General features: G+C 42.8%; 1 protein-coding gene across 1 annotated transcript in view; it reads right to left on the reverse strand.

The window, feature by feature from the left end:
- PDE4D (phosphodiesterase 4D) overlaps window positions 1-22,189 on the reverse strand; it is a 1,096,073-nt gene extending 1,073,884 nt beyond the window's left edge. Inside the window, exon 1 of the mRNA XM_074952575.1 lies at window positions 22,141-22,189. The gene's annotated coding sequence lies outside the window, so the exon portion shown is untranslated. The remainder of the gene's footprint in view (window positions 1-22,140) is intronic.
- Between the last annotated feature and the right edge of the window lie 676 nt (window positions 22,190-22,865).

The raw sequence follows: 22,865 nt of genomic DNA on the forward strand, positions 1-22,865 counted from the left end.
CCCTGTTCTGGCTTGTATTCCTTTCCCCTTTATTTATAATGATTCATTGTGTTATGTATCTGGTTACAGGGTTTTTTTTTTTCTGGTGAAGACTGAAGCAAAATAGGCATTGAACATTGCAGCCTTCTTGATATCATCTGTTATTAGCTCTCCTTCCTTGCGAAGTGGAGGACCTATTCTTTCCTTTGTCTTTCTCTTGCTCCTAATGCATTTATAGAACCTCTTCCGATTGCCTCGTGTCCCTTTCTAGGTGAAACTCCTTTTGTGCCTTAATCTTTCTGATTTTGTCCTGACATAAGTAATTCTTTTGTATTCATCCTTAGAAATTTGTCCGTGTTTCCGCTTTATTTAGTATTTATTTTCAAGTAATTAAAGATCTCCTGATGGAATAATATTGGCCTCTTACTATTCTTCCTATCTGTCTTTTGAATCTAGATAGTTTCTGGTTGTGCCTTTAATATGGGCTCCTTGAGAAACTGCCAGCTTTCCTGAACAACTTTATCCCTTAGATTTTCTTTCCAAGGGAACTTAGCTACAAGTTCTCTACGTTTTTAAAGTCTTCTTTTTTAAAGGTCATTGTCCTTATCGTGCTAGTATCACTCTTTCCTTTCTTTAGAATCATGAAAAATATCATTTCATGATCACTTTCCCCCAAATTGCCTTCAAACTTCAGATTCATAACCAATTCTTCTCTGTTGATCAGAATTAAGTCCAAAATGACTGTTCCCCTGATTACTTCCTCCACCTTCTGAACCAAAAAGATGTCCCCTGTGCATTCCAAGAACTTATTGAACATTGTGTTTTGCCGTATTACTTTTCCAACCGATATCTGGGTAATTAAAGACCCCATTCCTACCAGGTCTTGTGCTTTAGATATTTCTGTCATTTGTTCTAGAAATGCCTCATCCACCTCCTCTTCCTGATTTAGTGGTCTATTGTAGACTCTACTACGACATCACCACTTTTTCCCCTTTTATCTTCACCCAGAGACACTGAACTGGTCTACTTTTCACCTTTTTCTGGACCTCAGAACAAGTGTTTATATTCTTGATGTATAATGTAACACGTCCTCCCCTTTTTCCTACCTGACCTTCCTGAACAATACATATCCCTCTGTACCAGTATTCCAGTCATGAGATTTATCCCACCAAGTCTCTGTGATGCCAATTAAATTGTAAATTGGCTTATGTACTGCTACTTTCAGTTCTTCCTGTTTATTTACCATACTCCTTGCATTTTTGCATAGGCATCTAAGATGCTGAGCAGATTCCCCCATTTCATAGAATCAGAATATCAGGGTTCAAAGGGACCTCAGGTCGTCATCTAGTCCAACCCCCTGCTCAAAGCAGGACCAATCCCCAACTAAATCATCTCAGCCAGGGCTTTATCAAGCCTGACCTTAAAAACCTCTAATGAAGGAGATTCCACCACCTCCCTAGGTAACCTATTGCAGTGCTTCACCACGCTCCTAGTGAAAAAGTTTTTCCTAATATCCAACCTAAACCTCCCCCACTGCAACTTGAGACCATTACTCCTTGTTCGGTCATCTGCTGCCACTGAGAACAGTCTAGATCCATCCTCTTTGGAACCCCCTTTCAGGTAGTTGAAAGCACCTATCAAATCCCCCCTTATTCTTCTCTCCCGCAGACTAAACAATCCCAGTTCCCTCAGCCTCTCCTCATAAGTCATGTGTTCCAGACCCCTAATAATTTTTGTTGCCCTCCGCTGGATGCTTTCCAGTTTTTCCACATCCTTCTCATAGCGTGGGGCCCAAAACTGGACACAGTACTCCAGATGAGGTCTCACCAACGTCAAATAGAGGGGAACGATCACATCCCCCGATCTGTTGGCAATGCCCCTACCTATACAGCGCAAAATGCTGTTAGCCTTCTTGACAACAAGGGCACACTGTTGACTCATATCCAGCTTCTCGTCCACTGTAACCCCTAGGTCCTTTTCTGCAGAACTGCTGCCTAGCCATTCGGTCCCCAGTATGTAGCGGTGCGTGGGATTCTTCCATCCTAAGTGCAGAACTCTGCACTTGTCCTTGTTGAACCTCATCAGATTTCTTTTGGCCCAATCCTCTAATTTGTCTAGGCCCCTCTGTATCCTATCCCTACCCTCCAGTGTATCTACTACTCCTCCTAGTTTAGTGTCATCTGCAAACTTGTTGAGGGTGCAGTCCACGTCATCCTCCAGATCATTAATGAAGATATTGAACAAAACCGGCCCAAGGACCGACCCTTGGGGCACTCCGCTTGATACCAGTTGCCAACCAGACATGGAGCCATTGATCACTATCCATTGAGACCGATGATCTAGCCAGCTTTCTATCCACCTTACAGTCCATTCATCCAGCCCATACTTCTTTAACTTGCTGGCAAGAATACTGTGGGAGACTGTATCAAAAGCTTTGCTAAAGTCAAGGAGTAACACGTCCACTGCTTTCCCCTCATCCACAGAGCCAGTTATCTCGTCATAGAAGGCAATTAGATTAGTCAGGCGTGACTTGCCCTTGGTGATTCCATGCTGACTGTTCCTGATCACTTTCCTTTCCTCCAAGTGCTTCAGAATTGATTCCTTGAGGACCTGCTCCATGATTTTTCCAGGGACTGAGGTGAGGCTGACTGGCATGTAGTTCCCAGGATCCTCCTCCTTCCCTTTTTTAAAGATGGGCACTACATTAGCCTTTTTCCAGTTGTCCGGGACCTTCCCCGATCGCCATGAGTTTTCAAAGATAATGGCCAATGGCTCTGCAATCACATCCGCCAACTCCTTTAGCACTCTCGGATGCAGCGTGTCCGACCCCATGGACTTATGCTCTTCCAGCTTTTCTAAATAGTCTCAAACCACTTCTTTCTCCACAGAGAGCTGGTCATCTCCTCCCCATGCTGTGCTGCCCAGTGCAGCAGTCTGGGAGCTGACCTTGTTCGTGAAGACAGAGGCAAAAGAAGCATTGAGTACATTAGCTTTTTCCACATCCTCTGTCACTAGGTTGCCTCCCTCATTCAGTAAGGGGCCCACACTTTCCTTGACTTTCTTCTTGTTGCTAACATACCTGAAGAAACCCTTCTTGTTACTCTTAACATCTCTTGCTAGCTGCAACTCATTCATTCCTGCATGCCTGAGCAATATTTTTATACTCCTCCCTGGTCATTTGTCCAATCTTCCATTTCTTGTAAGCTTCTTTTTTGTGTTTAAGATCAGCAAGGATTTCACTGTTAAGCCAAGCTGGTCGCCTGCCATATTTACTATTCTTTCTACACATCGGGATGGTTTATTCCTGTAACCTCAATAAGGATTCTTTAAAATACAGCCAGCTCTCCTGGACTCCTTTCCCCCTCAAGTTATTCTCCCAGGGGATCCTGCCCATCAGTTCCCTGCGGGAGTCAAAGTCTGCTTTTCTAAAGTCCAGGGTCAGTATTCTGCTGCTCTCCTTTCTTCCTTGTGTCAGGATCCTGAACTCGACCATCTCATGGTCACTGCCTCCCAGGTTCCCATCCACTTTTGCTTCCCCTACTAATTCTTCCCGGTTTGTGAGCAGCAGGTCAAGAAGAGCTCTGCCCCTAGTCAGTTTCTCCAGCACTTGCACCAGGAAATTGTCCCCTACACTTTCCAAAAACTTCTTGGATTGTCTGTGCACCGCTGTATTGCTCTCCCAGCAGATATCAGGGTGATTGAAGTCTACCATGAGAACCAGGGCCTACAATCCAGTAACTTCCGTTAGTTGCTGGAAGAAAGCCTCGTCCACCTCATCCCCCGGTCCGGTGGTCTACAGCAGACTCCCACCATGACATCACCCTTGTTGCTCACACTTCTAAACTTAATCCAGAGACTCTCAGGTTTTTCTGTAGTTTCATACTGGAGCTCTGAGCAGTCAGTCATACTGCTCTCTTACATACAATGCAACTCCCCCACCTTTTCTGCTTTGCCTGTCCTTCCTGAACAGTTTATATCCATCAATGACAGTACTCCAGTCATGTGAGTTATCCCACCAAGTCTCTGTTATTCCAATCACATCATAATTCCTTGACTGTGCCAGGACTTCCAGTTCTCCCTGCTTGTTTCCCATGCTTCTTGCATTTGTGTATAGGCACTTGAGATAACTCGCTGATCATCCCTCTTTCTCAGTCTGAGGCAGGAGCCCTCCCCTCGCTTGCTGTCCTGCTCGTGCTTCCTCCAGGTATCCCACTTACCTCAGGGCTTTGGTCTCCTTCCCCTGGTGAACCTAGTTTAAAGCCCTCCTCACCAGGTTAGCCAGCCTGCTTGCAAAGATGCTCTGCCCTCTCTTCGTTAGGTGGAGCCCGTCTCTGCCTCCTCCTCCTCTCTAACTCCTCCTCCTTGGAGCACCATCCCATGGTCAAAGAATCCAAAGCCTTCTCTCCAACACCACCTGCGTAGCCATTCGTTGACTTCCACGATTCGACGGTCTCTACCCGGGCCTTTTCCTTCCACAGGGAGGATGGATGAGAACACCACTTGCGCCTCAAACTCCTTTATCCTTCTTCCCAGAGCCACATAGTCTGCAGTGATCCACTCAACATCATTCTTGGCAGTATCATTGGCGCCCACATGGAGAAGCAGGAAAAGGTAGCAATCCAAGGGCTTGATGAGTCTTGGCAGTCTCTCTGTCACATCCTGAATCCTAGCTCCTGGCAAGCAGCAGACTTCTCGGTTTTCCTGGTCGGGAGGACAGACAGATGACTCAGTCCCCCTAAGGAGGGAGTCCCCGACAACAACCATCACCTGCCTCCTTCTCTTGGGAGTGGTGGTCGTGGAACTCCCTTCCCTAAGACAGTGCATCTCACGCCTTCCAATCGGTGGAGTCTCCTTCTGCTCCCTTCCCTCAGATGTATCATCTAGTCCACTCTCCGCATTAGTATCTGTGCGGAGAACATGAAACCGGTTGCTTACCTGTATCTGCATTGCTAGTACATGGATGCTCCCATGTTGGAGCGGCAAACAGCGGAAAGGCTAACAGAGGGAGTTTGCCTGGGATCTGTCTGACAGGAGGTATGCTAAGTGCTGCATTACAGGGGCTGTGTTGGGGAGTATCTGTTGCAGTATCTGTCATTTGACCCCGTGCTTGATTGTTTGATAAGCGTGAATTGGGAGGGCTTTGTTCCAGGTGAGCCTTGAGTCGGCCTGACTGTTATAAAAGCCAGTCAGCTGCGAACCAGCTGAGCAGCGAACAGCGGAGAGGCTAACAGAGGAAGTTTCTATCCCTCTGGTTGTTCCTATGACCCTATTGTAATTTTCCACATTCCCTAACATTTAGCCCTCTGTTTTTCATACCTGCCCATGGGCTTTTATCAACTGCCTTCTTTAAACTCTAGTTTAAAGCCCCCTTCACTGGTTGGCAAGTCAGTGTACCTTTCTTGATCAGGTAGACCCCATCTCTTCCCAGCAATCCTGCTTCCCAGAACATCACCACATGGTCAAGAAAGAAAAAGCCATCCTGTCAACACTATTTGCATAGCCATACATTCATCTCCAGGATGCCAGTATCCCTTCCAAAGCCCTTACCCTCAACTAAGAAGATGGACAAGAACTCAACCTGAACCCATGACTTCTTCATCCTTGCTTCCAGAGCCCTATAGTCACTGCTGATCTGTTCAGAATCAAACCTGGCAGTATCATTAGTGCCCATGTGTATGAGCAACATGGGATAGTGGTCAGAAGGCTGGATGAGCCTTTCTGTGACATCCCGGATGTGGGCTCCAGGAAGGCAGCACACCTCCCAGGATTTCGCATCAGGTCAGCAGATGGTTGCCTCCATCCCCCGCAGAAGGGAGTTCTCAACCACCAACACCCTACATCTCCTCCTCTTGAGTGTGGTGGCCATTGGACTCTGATGCTTACCTATCTTAGGGACAGGTGGCTCCTCCTCCTCAGCTTTTGGGGTCTGCTTCTCTCATCCTGTTGTTGTACAGCGTACCAGTTCTTCAATGTCATGGATGTGGGACCTGGGGCGGGCAAGGAAGTGGAGCACTGTCTACTGCCCAAAGTGGCCAGCAGTATCCTCTTCACAGAGCAGCTGGTTCTCCTTCCTCCTCTGGGACCACTGTAGTCATCTGAAGTCTGCTAGCATCCTCCATCCTGATGTTTCCAGGTGTCCTGTCCATGTAGTCCTCATGATCTCAGGCACCAGCTCCTCCTGCAGCTTTATCATCTGCTTCCTGAAGGATTCCACCAACAGCTCCCCCCACCTGACTTTTGCTGGCAGGAACAAGCAGGCCACATTCCCAGCAAGTCAAGAACAGGACCTGGGTAGCACTCTCCAGGGTCTGGATGCCTGTACAGTGAGGACCTAGCCATGATGTTAGCAATGTACCATTTTCCTCCTATTGCAAGTTCTTCCTTGTAGAGTACCTGCAAGTTAAAGATTAAAAGAAAACGATGTACATCTTCCTCTGCTGGTGAATTTAGCTAGCTAACTTCCTTGGTCTCCCAGCTGTCTCACCTCCCACGTGTCTTACCAGCTACTGGAAGTCTGCATGTTTTTTGAAGCCCAGGCCACACATACAGCTGGAATGGGTGATTCAACCCCTCTCAGTTAAATGCGTCTAATCATTATGTAAAACATTTTCTTATAAACCTTCCTTCTATAACATCATGATTTCAAATTACTGAGAGGCAACTGCAGAAAAGTAAAATTAATTCCCAGCCCCACGTAAGAAATTACTTTGTCATTGATATCTCTTCTCTGTTTTAAAATAAGGTTAATGAATGTTAAGGGGACGGTTAACACTACTGTTCATAAAAAATTAATGACGATTTTAAAGTTTTCCCTCTAGATTGCCAGGTAGAAGTAAATGTACCCTGCTCACGTCAGGGATATCCAAGAGGCAGTGCCTGATCTGAGCTGATCTAGACATGTATTTTGAGATGCACTATTAGAATTTTCAGAGTTTTTCTGTGGTAGATGTACTGTAGGGTCCCTCTCCTGCTGATGTAGGATGTTCAACATGATTTAACAGATCTTTTCCACCTATAATTTCTACAGTGCTCTGTTCCAGTGAATGCAGCTAGCCTGTATGTTTAAGCACTTCGGGCTCTCGAGCCATTATTTTCAAAGCTGGGTGTGTATGTTTAGACACTAAAGACCATATTTAGGCACTGTATCAGAACCAGGGGCATAATGTGGATAAGAGAGAGAGTTCAATCCTGAACCTCTAGTGAACAAAAAAATCCTCTTCTCTGGGTAGCTTTACATAACAAGGGTTCTGGTTTAACCGTAATTGACACCAACTTGGCAGGAGTCTAGCTACATTCCTTCTAGCCAGTTTTACAAAGTGTGAACTCAAAAATGCCAGGTCAGAAAACACAAACCATACAGAATAACTTGTACATTCCCACAAAGCTCCCTATCCTGGCTTATCCCATAAGTATAGGTGGTAAGAATGTGAGTAACACCCCCTCTTTCCAAATGCTAAGACTAAAAAATGCTTACCTCCCAGATCATAGTTACTCCTTGAGAATTCTCTAAATCCTAGCTGGGAATTAACCCCAGGCCCCCCCACTTTTTTTGGGGGGGGGGGGCTCCTCTCAGCTTTCCCTGATTTTTTCATAATGAAGTGCTCAGAATTGAAGAGTGTTCTAGGTGTGGTTGCACCAGAGCTGTATTGAGACGGACTATTAACTCCCTGGCCAATGACACCATATCTCTAGGTATGTAGTTTAGTGTCTCCATTGACATAGTTAATGCCATATCTATATGTTAGCTTGCAATGTCCAATTTATGGCCCACTCACTGTCTACATTTGTGCTTTGCACGTTATTTTCTGCTTTGGTTTCTAATCTGCCTAGACTTCTCTGTGCTATTTCCTCTATACTTCCTAATGTTCACCTCCCAATTTGAATGAGTTGCATTAAGGTGCTCTGGTTGCCCTTATTCAGATTACAGAAGATATTTAATTTTACTAAAACCCAACACATCCTTGTACATCCTAACTAGACACTGCCTTTCATCTCAAACTTTTGTGGGTTTTTTTAAACCATATACCTTTGCTTATGGTCCTCTAGTCTTATCTATACACACAACAGTGTTTACAGGCAAGCCAACGTGGTCCCTGGTGGATCTTAGGGAGTGATTTTGTGTACTCCTGGTAACCTCTTTCCTGGTCCTCATGCACCAAAAGCAGGCTAACTGCACTAATATGTGAACCTTTCACAAGCAGCTTCAAAAAATACCAATAAAATAAAACTTAAGTATATTTAAAAATAAGCATTTTTAAAATTGAAACAGTCCATTAAGACTCCATTTGTGTTAGTATTTTCACAGGCTGCATTTTGGATGTGGTCATCCATTAACATTGCAATAAGATTTACAAGAACCCAAAGTCTATATCCAGCTCTGACTCAACAAAAAAATTGTTTTTTTTATGTTCCCACTCCTATCATATGCGGTCAATCTTTCTTCCTGCCTTAATCTTCACATGCCATGTAAGACTTCCAGCCTTCTGGGTTTTACAACAGATTCTCTGGATCGTGCAACTCCCGTGTGGTGTTTGGCTCACACCCTAATTAAAGATAATAAAGTCAACTCCATAGAAGAAAGTATTACAGTTATTTACAGCACTGTCTTATAGTGTCAGCTGGTCACTGATGTGTCAGTATCATATTCTATGACCACCTTTCACCCAGTTTTTAGCATGTATTGAAGCTGGAAGAATGAATGGCCATTTGTATGCACAGGAGATGGACAGGTTATATCAAACACGGAAGTACATTCACAGCACAGCCAAAATGTAAGTGTAAACATTTAGACAGCCTTTGCAGAGTAGAAGAAATTAAGGTTGATTCTAACAGAAGTTTCTGCATTTCCGTTTTCCCTGTGCATTTTTTTTTTTAAGTAGGACACAGCAATGGAGAACAGGATTGGTCCTGATAGGACAGGAGTGGATTTCAGAAACTTCAGTGTGCCAAATGAAGGACCTGTTAACAGATTAAGTAATAAGTAGAATTTCAAGGTTTCTAAAATCCTTGGCTATATACAATGGTATAACAGATAAATCCATTCAGTGTACTCCCCAGTGTCTGGCTTGGCTGCCAACAATAAAACCCACAGGTGGGGGCTTTGGACAAGAAAGTCTACAGAACCCTTTTGTGAAGATTCTCCACAATGTCTTTACTGGGGACTGGGTTTGACTTTTCCCCTAGTAAAAGCTCTGGGGCCTGTTTTCAAACCTGGGAGGTCTCAGGGATCTATGTTAAGCCAGAGCCATTTGCACAGAGGCCTATGCTCCACACTGGCTCTTCCCTTCTAGCTGCCCTCCTGGGTTCCTACCTACACAGATCCATTTTTGCTTCATTACCAAGTATTGCCCCTGGCCATAGTTGCATCTGAGACCTTCACTGAAGGTGAAGTTTCTCCTGTCTCCATTACAAAGGTTACACAGCCCCAGGCTGTGGTATCTTTTCCAGAGATGCTCCATCAGGCTGGAAGAGGGGCAGGAGGCATCGCAATTTGCCCCCCACAAACACGAGCCCATGATTTATTAAATGTCCTTTCCAGAGAGGGGGAAACAGTGCCTGACCTCCCTTTTCATGGGCAGCTGAGCGGAGATGGACTAAAAAATGGATCCAGGCCTAAATAGTCCTGTTACATGTAGCCAGAGTCTGTAGGATACTCATTTCCATAAAGAAATAGTTAGAAATAAATTAAACCACAAAAGCATCTTCCATATAAAAATCTTAAAGTAGAATCTCTGACGTGTGCTTCACTAAGAAAAGTGCTGTGATACTCACCGTTCAGCAAAATACTTGTTTCATTTCAAGTGCATTAGGATGCTTTTGCAATTAAATAAATACCTACAGGGACAGTTTCATACTTCAAAGTGCTGCCCTCACAGTAACCTTTGAGAGTACATCTCTTAGATCCATCAGTACAATACTGCATTGTTCCCTTTTCTATTCTACACATGAGTGTCCTACCTCTTGCAGTAGTCTTTATTTAATCAATCTGCTGCCTGTCTCTGGGAATAATGAAGACCTTCAACACAGACCTGAGAAGGAGGATCTCTCAAGAGTAGTGGGGGTTGGGAAGGATAGAGGAAGAAAAGAAAATCAATGAGTGACTCAGCACTATAGAGTTGCAATCAGCATGAGTCTTTAACTTCCCCTCTACTAAACAGCTACTGTATTCACTCTGCAGAAAGCCTCTTTTCCAGAAAAAAACAGGCCTGCCTTCCCATTTCTTTCACCTCATGCCACTATTTTTAGAGTATGATGGCAAATTTTGAGGTCTGACCTAGAACTGAGCGATGATGTGGTGGGCAAATCAGTGCATATAATAATGAAAGGTAATCTAAACGGGGACAAATCTGAACCTATATATAAATAAAATTTTTAAAAAGCACCTTTTCTTCAGCAGAAAGTTAAACTACCATGGATCTCCTCAGCTTTCATCTGGAACTGAAGTATTCTGGTAGTTGCAGTTAATTTAGCCATAGAACTGGCTCACAGCCAACAAGGCCAAAGAAGAATCTTACAAATATTTTGATGACACTATAGCAATCCTGTGGGGCACCTTGAAAGGGAGTGAAGTGGATGTCTTGTATAAATGAAACAGAATTGTGCAAGGAGTCTGGCAACATATAGTTGGTGGATAAACCAGGCCAGGTGGGAATAGAATTCCTAGTCTTCTGTAGAGACTGTGTCTGTGCATTTGTCTATGGGATTCCAGGAGGAAATTGCTATTTCTGAGAATTGAGACGTTGGCATAAGACAGAGTAGGCCTGGAAAGCCAGCGAAAATTGCCTTGTCACAAGAGTTGCTTGTTTGGTTTTCTGCCTTGCTCTGTACCACTTCCTTAAGACTATTTATTTAACTATACTAATGTAATAGGTATTAAATACTAAAAAACCAATACATTAGTACCAACCTAGAAGTAATTTCACAACAAATTCTTTCTTTCAAGATCAGCTCTCTGTTTTATGCAAATGTATCCAAACGAAGAGTAAAAAGGGTAATTTAAAGTTAGAAATGCTACAGCTGTGCCATGAACAAACATTTAATAAAGGAAGAGCAATTAAACTAGGGCACAAATCAGATTATAAATTGTTTACCCATGGTGGAGTAAGAATATCTAAGTATTTGCCAATATGTTTTTCTTAAGCTGATGATGTGTGCTTGAACTATTCAAATACATACCCAAGACATAGAAAACTGCAGAAATCATGTCCCTCAATCAACAAATAGCAAGCACTGTCTCTCAGCAGGTACTTGGCTTAATGGAAATAACCTTTGCTGCCCTTCTGTGCTAAAGGCATATGTATATTTTATTAACAGAAATTGTTTGGGGATAAATTCAGGTACATAGTAAAAACAATTTTTTTTCTTGTTTGCTCTAGTCTTTTGCTCGCCAGCTTCAAGACTCCTTTTTATTTTTTATTATATGTTGCCTTGTTTATTTTATAGACATAATACTCATCCCAGAACTTGGTGCTTGTAATGGATGGGTGAACACAGAGGGCATTCAAGTTTTTGAAAGGCTCATTTTAAAAATTGTGTGCAAGCTTGCAGTGTTTGTGTTGAAAGAGTCATTTATCTTTTCCCTCCCCCACCTACCGCCCCAATAAATGGAACCCATGTTTTCCAAGGGAGAATCAATTAAAAATAAATATGTTTCCACCAAGGGAAGTCTGTGCAATGCAAACAATGAAGGTTACGATGAAAAATCATTTGAATTGGAAAACAACATCTCACACAATAGAACATACCAAAACAGACTGAAATATTCAGGGACATTGTGGGAACCATCCAGGGTATTTTAAAAACAATAAAGAAGGTTTGGCATCAGATCATTTTGTTGCCACTCTGACCAATGGCCCTAACAGTGTGTGTGTATATATATTTTCATACAAATGATATTTTCATGCTGAGCAATTTCACATTATATTTCCCACAAAAAATAGCTTTAACTCCACACGTTCTTTTTTTTTTGCAGGGGAGCGGGGGGTGTATTTATACAGCACCATAGCTGTGCATGGCTTTTACTAGGAAGATTAATTTCTGATTTACATTTTGAAGGAAGAGTTTGCTCTAGGGAGTTATTTCTGTAAATCTGGCATAATCTGACCAAGAGATCTATATAATTAGCCTCCACCATTAATACAAAGTCTGATATTTAATAACAGTAAATGGGAAGGAATGTCATACCATCTCAGGCTCTTTCTTAGCAGATATTTTTACAAAAACAATTCATACATTCACGGATGCAACAGACTGCACCCTTTACATAACATTTTGCTCCTAATGCCTTTAAAAAAATTATATTGATTTGAGATCCTAATTCTCTGAGCCTGAAGTTAAAACTTCCAATTCTCTGAAAATCCTGCATAAATCCTTTTAAAATGCTGTCATTAATCCAAGGTCAAAAGAAGCAAAGCTCCACTTTTCATTTGAGTTTCCCTAGTGAAGCTTGAAAATATTGTTTTAAACGTTTTTAAAAGAAAAACCCATGTATCTGCTCACTAAAAATTTTACTTGGCAGAAACCAAAAGTACTTCCCCATCACCCACAAATTGTCCTGACCCAAGACACACAAGGGTAACATTCTCATGAGATTTCAAATGGAGGCTCATTATTTGGTCTTTGAAATTAATTAACTTTTCTCAAATCATCAATATGTCATATTTTTTTTCAAATGGTCAGTGACTGCTTAATTAATTTTAGTTTTGTCTATCATAAAGCAATAAAGTTACCTCTTGCTACAAACTGAAGTGCTTTAAAACACACACACACACACACACAGAGTACTGAACGAATCACTTGAGAAAATGCAGTAAGGAGGAATCCTGCACTGGCTTGACAAATGGCCTAGATGAAGTTATCATCTTGGAAAAAAAATCTTTCCACCATAAGAATGAGACACTCAACAATTAACACCTCTTCTAGCCAAAGGGGAAAAAAATTACAAGTCACAAATCAACTTGAATGGGCACGCTGTAAAAGTAAATTAATAAAATTAAAAACTAGAATTACTACCCAAGCAAAAAGAAAAAAAGAGTACTTGTGGCACCTTAGAGACTAACAAATTTATTAGAGCATAAGCTTTCATGAGCTACAGCTCGCTTCATCGGCTGCATGCAGTGGAAAATATAGTGGGGAGATTTTATATACACAGAGAACACGAAACAATGGGTGTTACCATACAGACTGTAATGAGAGTGATCAGGAAAGGTGAACGATTACCAGCAGGAGAGTGGGGGGAGGGGGGGCTCAGAACCTTTTGTCGTCCTGAAACAGAAAAAATGCTAGAGACTCAATGAAGTCCACTAAAACAACGAGGAGTCTGGTGGCACCTTAAAGACAAACAGATCGTGGTGTGGTGTGTAGTTGCTGGTGAGTACTTGCTGCAGGTTGGAGGGCTGTCTGTAAGCGAGGACTGGTCTGTCTCCCAAGGTCTGTGAGAGTGAGGGATTGTTTTCCAGGACAGGTTGTAGGTCATTGATGTGCTGGAGATGTTTCAGCTGGAGGCTGTACGTGATGGCCAGTGGTGTTCAGCTATTTTCCCTGTTGGGCCTGTCCTGTAGTAGGTGACTTCTGGGTACCCATCTCACTCTGTCAGTCTGTTTCCTCACTTCCCCAGTTGGGTATTGTAGTTTTAAAAATTCTTGACAAAGATCTTGTAGGTGTTTGTCTCTGTCTGAGGGATTGGAGCAAATGTGGTTGTATCGTAGAGCTTGGCTGTAGACAGGTTTCAGAGTAACAGCCGTGTTAGACTGTATTCGCAAAAAGAAAAGGAGTACTTGTGGCACCTTAGAGACTAACCAATTTATTTGAGCATAAGCTTTCGTGAGCTACAGCTCACTTCATCGGATGCATACTGTGGAAAGTGTAGAAGATCTTTTTATACACACAAAGCATGAAAAAATACCTCCCCCCACCCCACTCTCTTGTTGGTAATAGCTTATCTAAAGTGATCACTCTCCTTACAATGTGTATGATAATCAAGTTGGGCCATTTCCAGCACAAATCCAGGTTTTCTCACCCTCCGCCCCCCCACACACACACAAACCCACTCTCCTACTGGTAATTACATTGTAAGGAGAGTGGTCACTTTAGATAAGCTATTACCAGCAGGAGAGTGGGTTTGTGGGGGCGGGGGTGTGAGAAAACCTGTATTTGTGCTAGAAATGGCCCAACTTGATTATCATACACGTTGTAAGGAGAGTGATCACTTTAGATAAGCTATTACCAGCAGGAGAGTGGGGTGGGGGGAGGTATTTTTTCATTCTTTGTGTGTATATAAAAAGATCTTCTACACTTTCCACAGTATGCATCCGATGAAGTGAGCTGTAGCTCACGAAAGCTTATGCTCAAATAAATTGGTTAGTCTCTAAGGTGCCACAAGTACTCCTTTTCTTTTGACTGTAGACAGTGGATCATGTGGTGTGGTCTGGATGGAAGCTGGAGGCATGTAGGTAAGTATAGCGGTCAGTAGGTTTCCCGTATAGACAGGGGTGAAAGTGAGCCGGTATGGCATACCGGTAAAAAGTGGCTGCCATACCCGCCCATACCCATCGCTGCTCCTTTTGCACACCCCATCGGCAGCCCTGCCGAGTCCTTACCAGCAGGGCCACCGGGGTGGGGTGGGGGGGCGCAAAAGGGGCAGCGATGTTAAAGCGCTGCCGCGGCAAAGGACCCTGCTTAAAGCGCTGCTGCAGCAGCGCTTTAATGTTGTTTCCCCTTTTGTTCCTCAACCACAAATGGGGGGGCGGGGGAGGGGCAAAAGGAGCAGCTGCCCCAAGGCTGGCAACTTAGAAGGGCCCAGGGCTCCGGCCACTACTGCTGCTGCTGCGGCCAGAGCCCCGGGCCCTTTAAATCGCCGCTGAGCCCTGGGCGGCACAGGCCAGGCAGCCCGGAAGGGCTGGCTGGGGGATGCTCACCCCTCAGCCCCGCCCCTTCTGCCCGAGCCCCCGCCCCTTCTGGGGGCTGGAGCCAGTCCCCGTACTAGTAAGTCTTCAGCTTTACTTTCACCCTTGGGTATAGGGTGGTGTTTATGCAACCATCACTTATTTGCACCGTAGTGTCCAGGAAGTGGATCTCTTGTGTGGACTGGTCCAGGCTGAGGTTGATGGTGGGGTGGAAATTGTTGAAATCCAGGTGGAATTCTTCAAGGGCTTCCTTCCCATGGGTCCATATGATGAAGATGTCATCAATGTGGCGCAAGTAGAGTAGGGGCGTTAGGGGACGAGAGCTGAGGAAGCGCTGTTCTACGTTAACCATAAAAATGTTGGCATACTGTGGGGCCGTGCGGGCACCCATAGCAGTACCACTGACTTGAAGGTATAAGTTGTTCCCAAATCTGAAATGGTTGTGGGTGAGGACAAAGTCACAAAGCTCAGCCACCAGATGTGCCGTGGCCTCTTCAGGGATACTGTTCCTGACAGCTTGTAGTCCATCCTCATGTGGAATATTGGTGTAAAGAGCTTCTACATCCATAGTGGCCAAGATGGTGTTTTCAGGAAGATCACCAATGCATTGTAGTTTCCTCAAAGATAGCTAGGAGTGCTGGTAGCGTAGGGTCTGAGGAGAGAGTCCAAATAACCAGATCATCCTGCTCTAAGAGTGCCGATGCCTGAAATGATGGAGCGTCCAGGATTTCCAGGTTTATGGATCTTTGGTAGCAGATAGAATACCCCTGGTTGGGGCTCCAGGGGTGTTTCTGTGTAGATTTGTTCCTGTGCTGTAGCAGGGAGTTTCTTGAGCAGATGGTATAGTTTCTTTTGGTACTCCTCAGTGGGATTGGAGCATAGTGGCCTGTAGGATGTGGTGTTGGAGAGTTGGAGCATAGTGGCCTGTAGGATGTGGTGTGCCTGGCAGCCTCCTGTTCATAATCCAACCTGTTCATGAGGACTACAGCACCTCCTTTGTCAGCCCTTTGATTATAATGTCAGAGTTGTTTCTGAGGCTGTTGATGGCATTGCATTCTGTACAGCTGAGGTTATGGGGCAAGTGATGCTGTTTGTTCACAATTTAAAGCTCTCCAGCACATCATCAATGATCTACAACCTATCCTAGAAAACAATCCCTCACTCTCACAGACCTTGGGAGAAAGACCAGTCCTCGCTTATAGACAGCCTCCCAACCTGAAGCAAATACTCACCAGCAACTACACACCACACCACAGAATCACTAACCCAGGAACCAACCCCTGTAACAAACCCCGCTGTATACTCTGTCCCCATATCTACTCTAGCAACACCATCAGAGGACCCAACCACATCAGCCACACCATCAGGAGCTCATTCACCTGCACATCTACTAATGTGATGTATGCCATCATGTGCCAGCAATGCCCCTCTGCCATGTACATTGGCCAAACCAGACAGTCTCTACCTAAAAGAATAAATGGACACAAATCTGACATCAGGAATGGTAACATACAAAAGCCAGTAGGAGAACACTTCAATCTCCCTGGACATTCTATAACAGATTTAAAAGTAGCCATCCTTCAATAAAAAATACTTCAAAAACATACTTCAAAGAGAAACTGCAGAGCTGCAATTCATTTGCAAACTTAACACCATTAATTTTGGTTTGAATAGGGACTGGGAGTGGCTGGCCCACTACAAAAGCAATTTTCCCTCTCTTGGTATTGACATCTCATCAATTATTGGGAGTGGCCCACATCACCCTAACTGAATTGACCTTGTCAGCACTGGTTCTCCACTTGTAAGGTAACTCCCTTCTCTTCATGTGCCAGTATATTTATGCCTGCATCTGTAATTTTCACTCCATGCATCTAAAGAAGTGGTTCTCTTACCCACTAAAGCTTATGCCCAAATAAATCTGTTCGTCTTAAAGTGCCACTGGACTCCTCGTTGTTTTTGTCGATACAGACTAACACAGCTACCCCTCTGATAATGAAGTCCACTACAAGCCTTGCTATTGTTACCTGTTTTACATGGAAAGCCCTCAGACACTGCAGAAACGAGTGGCAGTGTAAAACTTTACAATACATATTTTCCATTCTCAGCATTATCAATTCAGCAACACTTCGCTAATGACAGCTGAATGTATAAAGTCCAACTGCTGATGAAAAATCATGAGGCCACAAAATATTTAATTTTGGAAGTTAACTTTGAATTTTTCTGCTGTGTTCCTTCAAATTAGTCAATCCTCACTTGTGTCAATTTGCCATTTCCCCCACAATAATCTGTTTCCTGTGAAAACAATGTTTCATTTTGAATCAATTATTTTCTCTCTCTTTTTTTTATGTCCATATAACATTTCAGAGAAAAGAAGCAGCAAAATTATATCCTAATTCAGAGATGCAAATTCTCATGTTTAGTTGGGATTATTTGATTATTTACCAGATCTCTATTGGAAGTGTAGTGACAAAGGACCAAAGAACATATCAACGAATATTAAACCTGGTTTCCATAATAATCAGGCTACACAATATGTGACATATTTCAATCCTAGCTCTATTAATTAAAAAGTGAAAACTAAATAGCAAAATCCATCGTCACCACTGAGAAGAGTGGTGTTTTGTTTAGTTTGATTTTAACTGACCTTAAAAAACCTATGTTGAAGATAAATGTGTTCATTTTCAAGAACCACAATCTTATAAAGTTCTAAATGAGATAAAACGGCACCAAATCTGACTTGGACACGGTCAACTAGAAATTTATGCATCATTACCAGCTATGCCAATTAGCAGAGGTTGAGCAACACTTTCTGTCATAAGACCCTGTTTTCCATTGCTTATAACTTTGCCAGACGAACTGTTTGGGCTGAAATTTCCCATGTCAGGGGTTTGCCTCATGCCAAATTGTTTTGGGACATTCCAGCTAACATAGTTCATCCATTCCTGAGAATCAAGTTTGCTTATATTAAAAATAAGTTGTACAACTTTGTTGAGAAGTTCGTATCTGCATGCTTTGGAGCAGGGACTTATTTGGCCAGGAGGGTTACCCTGGTGTCAGGGACATGCTCAGTAGTGACTTGTTAGGGTTTGGCAGTTAACTTCTCTGAAGATTCGATATACCTTGAGCACGTGCTATTCCCTCTCAGCTTCTACATGTACATGCATCATCCCCACAGAACAACCAAGCATGCTCCCTACTAGGACTGCAGGGGCTGAGCAAGAGTTTCTAGCTCCTTTCATGAACATGAACAAGAGCTCTGGAGAATGAAACCCTCTAGCCACAGAACACCACTTCAAGTTCCTGCATGCCATTTCAAAATGAGGAAATAATTTTCATGTCTATTCATTAGTGGCTTATCAGAGTTCCAGCCAGAGAGTACTTCACAATAATTATGATGGTAGATGATTGCCCATGTTCTCAAACTATGTCAACAGCTCCAGGTAACTGCCTATTAGGAAATGGACCAAGACCACAAATTCTTCCAGATGCTTTGATATGATAACGTTTGTTCACTATTGACCTAAATCAGATTTAAAAGCATGCTAACTTGGAGATGAAAAGGCTCTTTAAATCCATTGCTTTGATGCATCTATTTCCTAGGACTTGTTTTTGTTCTGTTTTTAAAATGCCTTATTTCAAGTACTCCCCCATATGGAAAAATTCTTCTAAGAATGGCTTTTTTGTTTGTCTAAGTTGTATCTTTTTTGGTATTTTGGAACTATGCCTGTCCTCCAGTGTGTTATACTATACATGAGTATTCGCACAGTCAGTCATGCTACAGGGCCCATGATTTTGAATGTGCTCAAGAAGGATCTTACTGTTACGTTCTACGAGAGGACTTTAGGAAGTGACATATGTCTGGATTGAATGTTCTCATGCTCTGTTGTGCTATCATGTGGGGTTCTCTTAATCCAAAATGAATTTAGTGAACAGATGGAAAGGGACAGATTTTTTCAAACAATTTGCTGGATTTATGTAAAACGTCCCAAAATTAAAGAGCGGTTCGTGTAGGTAAGTATCATGTACCCCTTTATTCTAGTTAAAATACACAGAATATTGATACCTGTTTTTCAACTCAACTAATCATGGTCTTGTTTAGTATTAAATACAAACACACAACACACACACACTATTTTATATGTCATTTATAAACAACTGAAGCAATAATTTGCAACTTCCGCTACCCACCATAATTAATCTCAATATGGAGATAACAGTGGCACATAAAAGAGCCTCTATGCCTCCACCCCCAGGGACACCACACAATGAGGAATTTCATATAGCAAAAAGCTGAAGCAGGAACAATCTTTTTAAGTGGTCAAGGATAGGTAGATGCACAACATACGCTTGTGCCAAACACCACATTGTGCTTGAATGTCTGGAACATCACAGATCTAGCCATCTGTTAAAATGGATGAGCCACAGATGTTCAGACCTCAGTGTGGGTTGGGTTTTCATGCTGTGTACAGTATTTAGACTGTGAAAGGTGAAAAGGATTAAAAATCTAAGCTTTACTTTAAATTTTAATATGAGGTTTAGAGCACATGATTTATATTGTGAAGCTCTTCTGTGTGATGGCCAGCACATATGCTCTGGATACTTTTCACTGCAGTAATTGTACGTTGGGATGCTCAGTAGGAGGAGGCATGGAAAACAGGGATATGTATACATTTAAGAAATGGATTCTTCTCTATAAAACTTGATGCACTAACCAACAGAGGAAAAATGCATACCGGTTAGCAGAAAATTAGTGAGGATATTGCTACATGAGATCCATTTTAGCTTTATAGACAAGCTAAATTTCAAATTAGTGCCCAGATCTCACATGGATTTAAGATCAGCTCCCTCCTTGGGAGATCCCTGTATTATAAAAGACATAAAATACGTGGACAAAGTTATGACTTCTCTTCTTATTTTGGATATTGTCATAGGGTGCCTGATCCTTTTAAAGGGAAACAGGTCTTGGCCCACCTGTGATAGCAGATTTGCCTCCCCAGGTGCAGAGAATGAATTAAGTCGCCTGACAGACTATCATATGATTCAACCAAGGGGGGACAGAAAAACAGAGGCTTGTGGATAGTCAAGAAGCAGAACCCTGGGTCTGCTGGGGGATTGCAGAGAGAAGACCCAAGGAAGAGAAAGTCTCCTGCAGTAGTCCCTGAATAAAGGGGACTCCACACGGGAAGCCCAGGGAGTAATGGCTCACTAGAAAGCCCTAGCTGGAAGTTTTGTTCTCCTTTTGGGAAGAAGGCAGAAAAGGCAGGCCAGGTCTTGCATCTTCTCCAGCTGCTCAGAGAGCAGGAGCTGTGCCTAGCTTAAGACTGGGGTGGGTGGGGAGGATACTTCTGTGTGTTTATTTTGAATCACATGTTAATAAACCAGACTCCAAAAAGGATGGTGTTTACTGGACTTGTGACCATCTCTTGTCAATCTTTGAAGATCCCAAAAAGAGAAACTGAGGCAGGGCACTGAAGAGCCATGAGGGGGCACTCAAGAGGCAGCTAACTGTCACAGCTATTAAAAAGGCAGATTTTCCTATCAAGAGAACAAAGAAGCCTTATTAAAAATAATTTTACATGAATCTCCAAAATGTTTCTTTTACTTCCATGGTAAGATACTATTTTTGGGGATATCAATAGAAGTATCACATGCAAGACAACAGACCCCATTCTTAGTTATTGTACTCTGCACAACAGTATTGTGTTGTGCCCATTTGGAATACCGCGCTAAGTTTTGGCCCACACTTTCAGAAAGGACAGACAAAATAAGCAAGATGTGAAAAATATATGTGAGGAAAGATTAACCAAAGTGATCATATTCAGGAGTGAAACTACCGAACAGAAACTACTATCAGTTCGTGAGAACCAAACAAATCGTAGCAATTGTCACCGTTAAAAAGTCAACATTTGTCTATAGTTATTACAGCAGCACACTCCTATGCTATTAATAGAAAATAACTGTTCTCAGATATCACTCTATTTACTGTTGAATATTAATTTTTTTAAGCAATGACCAGTCCAAAGAGCTTAAACTATAGCAGAACTGTTTGGAGTAAATATAACAGCGGCCTAGTCCAAAGGAAAAACCACCACAACCGAGTGTGGAATCAGCCATCAACAATTAGGAATAATTTAGGAGCACTCACTCATACTGTAATACAAAGAGCTGACATAGATAATCTACCTAAAAGCTCTTTCCAACTTAAATGACAGGATAAGTTCAGAACATGTCAGAGATCTTCTGACCAATTTGAATGAATTCCTATCAGCGGGGCCTGATGCTATTCACCTGAGGGTACTGAAGGAATTAGCTGAAGCAATCTTTGAGCCACTGGCAATAATATGTGCCAACTCATGGATGACAGGAGAGTTCCTGGAAGACTGGAGAAAGGCTAATGTAGTGCCCATCTTTAAAAAGGGGGAAAGGAGAAGCCAGGGAGCTATAGATCAGTCGCTTGACTTCGATGCCCGGAAAGATACTAGAGCAACATATAAAACATTCAATTTGTGAATACCTGGAGGATGAAGGGGTAATCACTAGCAGCCAACATGGATTTACCAAGAACAAATCATGCCAAACCACTTCAATTTCCTTCGACAGGGTAACTGATTTGGTGGATAGGAGGAAAGCAGTGGATATAATACACCTGGACTTCAGCAAGGCTTTTGACACATTCCCACATGACATTCTGATAAGTAAGCTGGAGAAATGCAGGTTTGGCAGAACTACCATTAAGTGGATAAAGAATTGGTTAAACAACCACAAACAAAGAATAACTATTAATGGAATGATGTCAGATTGGACGGAGATCTCAAGTTGGGTTCCATAAGGATCTTTTCTGGGTCCAGCGTTGTTTAACATCTTTATTAATGACCTGGATGTGGGAATAGAGAGCAGACTGATTAAATCTGTGGATGACACAAAGATAGGGGGGACTGCCAACACTCTGGAGGATAGAGCTAAAATTCCGAGGGATCTTGATAAATTGGAGAACTGGGCTATAGACAACAAAATGCAATTCAACAAAGACAAATGAAAGGTGCTACACTTAGGGAAGAAAAACCAAATGCACAAATACAGAATGGGGAATAACTGGCTTGGCAGCAGCACTGCTGAAAAGGATTTGGGAGTTGTGGTGGATCATAACCTCAACGTGAATTAGCAATGTGATGCTGTTGCAAAAAAAATTAAATTGAATTAATAAAAAAGCAAATGCAATTTTAGGTTGCACTAACAGATGCACAAGCATGCAACTCACAGGAGGTGATAGTGCCCCACTCTGCGTGGCTCTGAGTAGGCCTCAGCTGGAGTACTGTGTCCAATTTTGGTCACCAATGTACAGAAAGGATGTAGAGAAACTGGAAAGGATCTAGAGGCAAGCAACAAATATGATCAAAGGGATGGAATGCAAGTCGTAGGAGCAAAGGCTAACTGAACTGAGTATGTTTAATTTGGAAAAGAGGAGATTAAGTGGGGACATGATAGTGGTCTTCAAATACTTGAAAGGCTGCCATAAAAAAGATGAAGAAAAGTTGTTCTCTCTTGCCACAAAGGGCAGGACAAGAGGCAATGGGTTCAAACTCCATCATAGCATATTTAGATTAACCTCAGGAAAAACATCCTAAGTATAAGAACAGTAGGACAATGGAACAGACTGCCTAGGGAGGTTTTGGAAACTCCTTCACTGGAGGTTTTCAAAAGGAGGCTGGAGAGCCACCTGTCTCGACTGGTTTTTAGACACAACAAATCCTGCATCTTGGTAAGGAGTTAGATTAGTGTGGTGTTTAGATGTTGCTTGTAATTATTAGAATTGGGAGCACTGGCTGTTGGGAGTCCGAAAGGACAGGAAACAAGAAGGACGGGGGGGGGAGAAGTTGAGAGGCTGGGAGAAAGCTACAGAGGGTGCAGCAGCAGCTTGGTAAAGAGGTTTCCACTTTGAAAATAAAGTCTTGTTGAAGCTTGTTAGTACCTTGCCGATACAAC

Source organism: Natator depressus, chromosome 5 (genome assembly GCF_965152275.1).
Source record: "Natator depressus isolate rNatDep1 chromosome 5, rNatDep2.hap1, whole genome shotgun sequence".
NCBI lineage: Eukaryota > Metazoa > Chordata > Testudines > Cheloniidae > Natator > Natator depressus.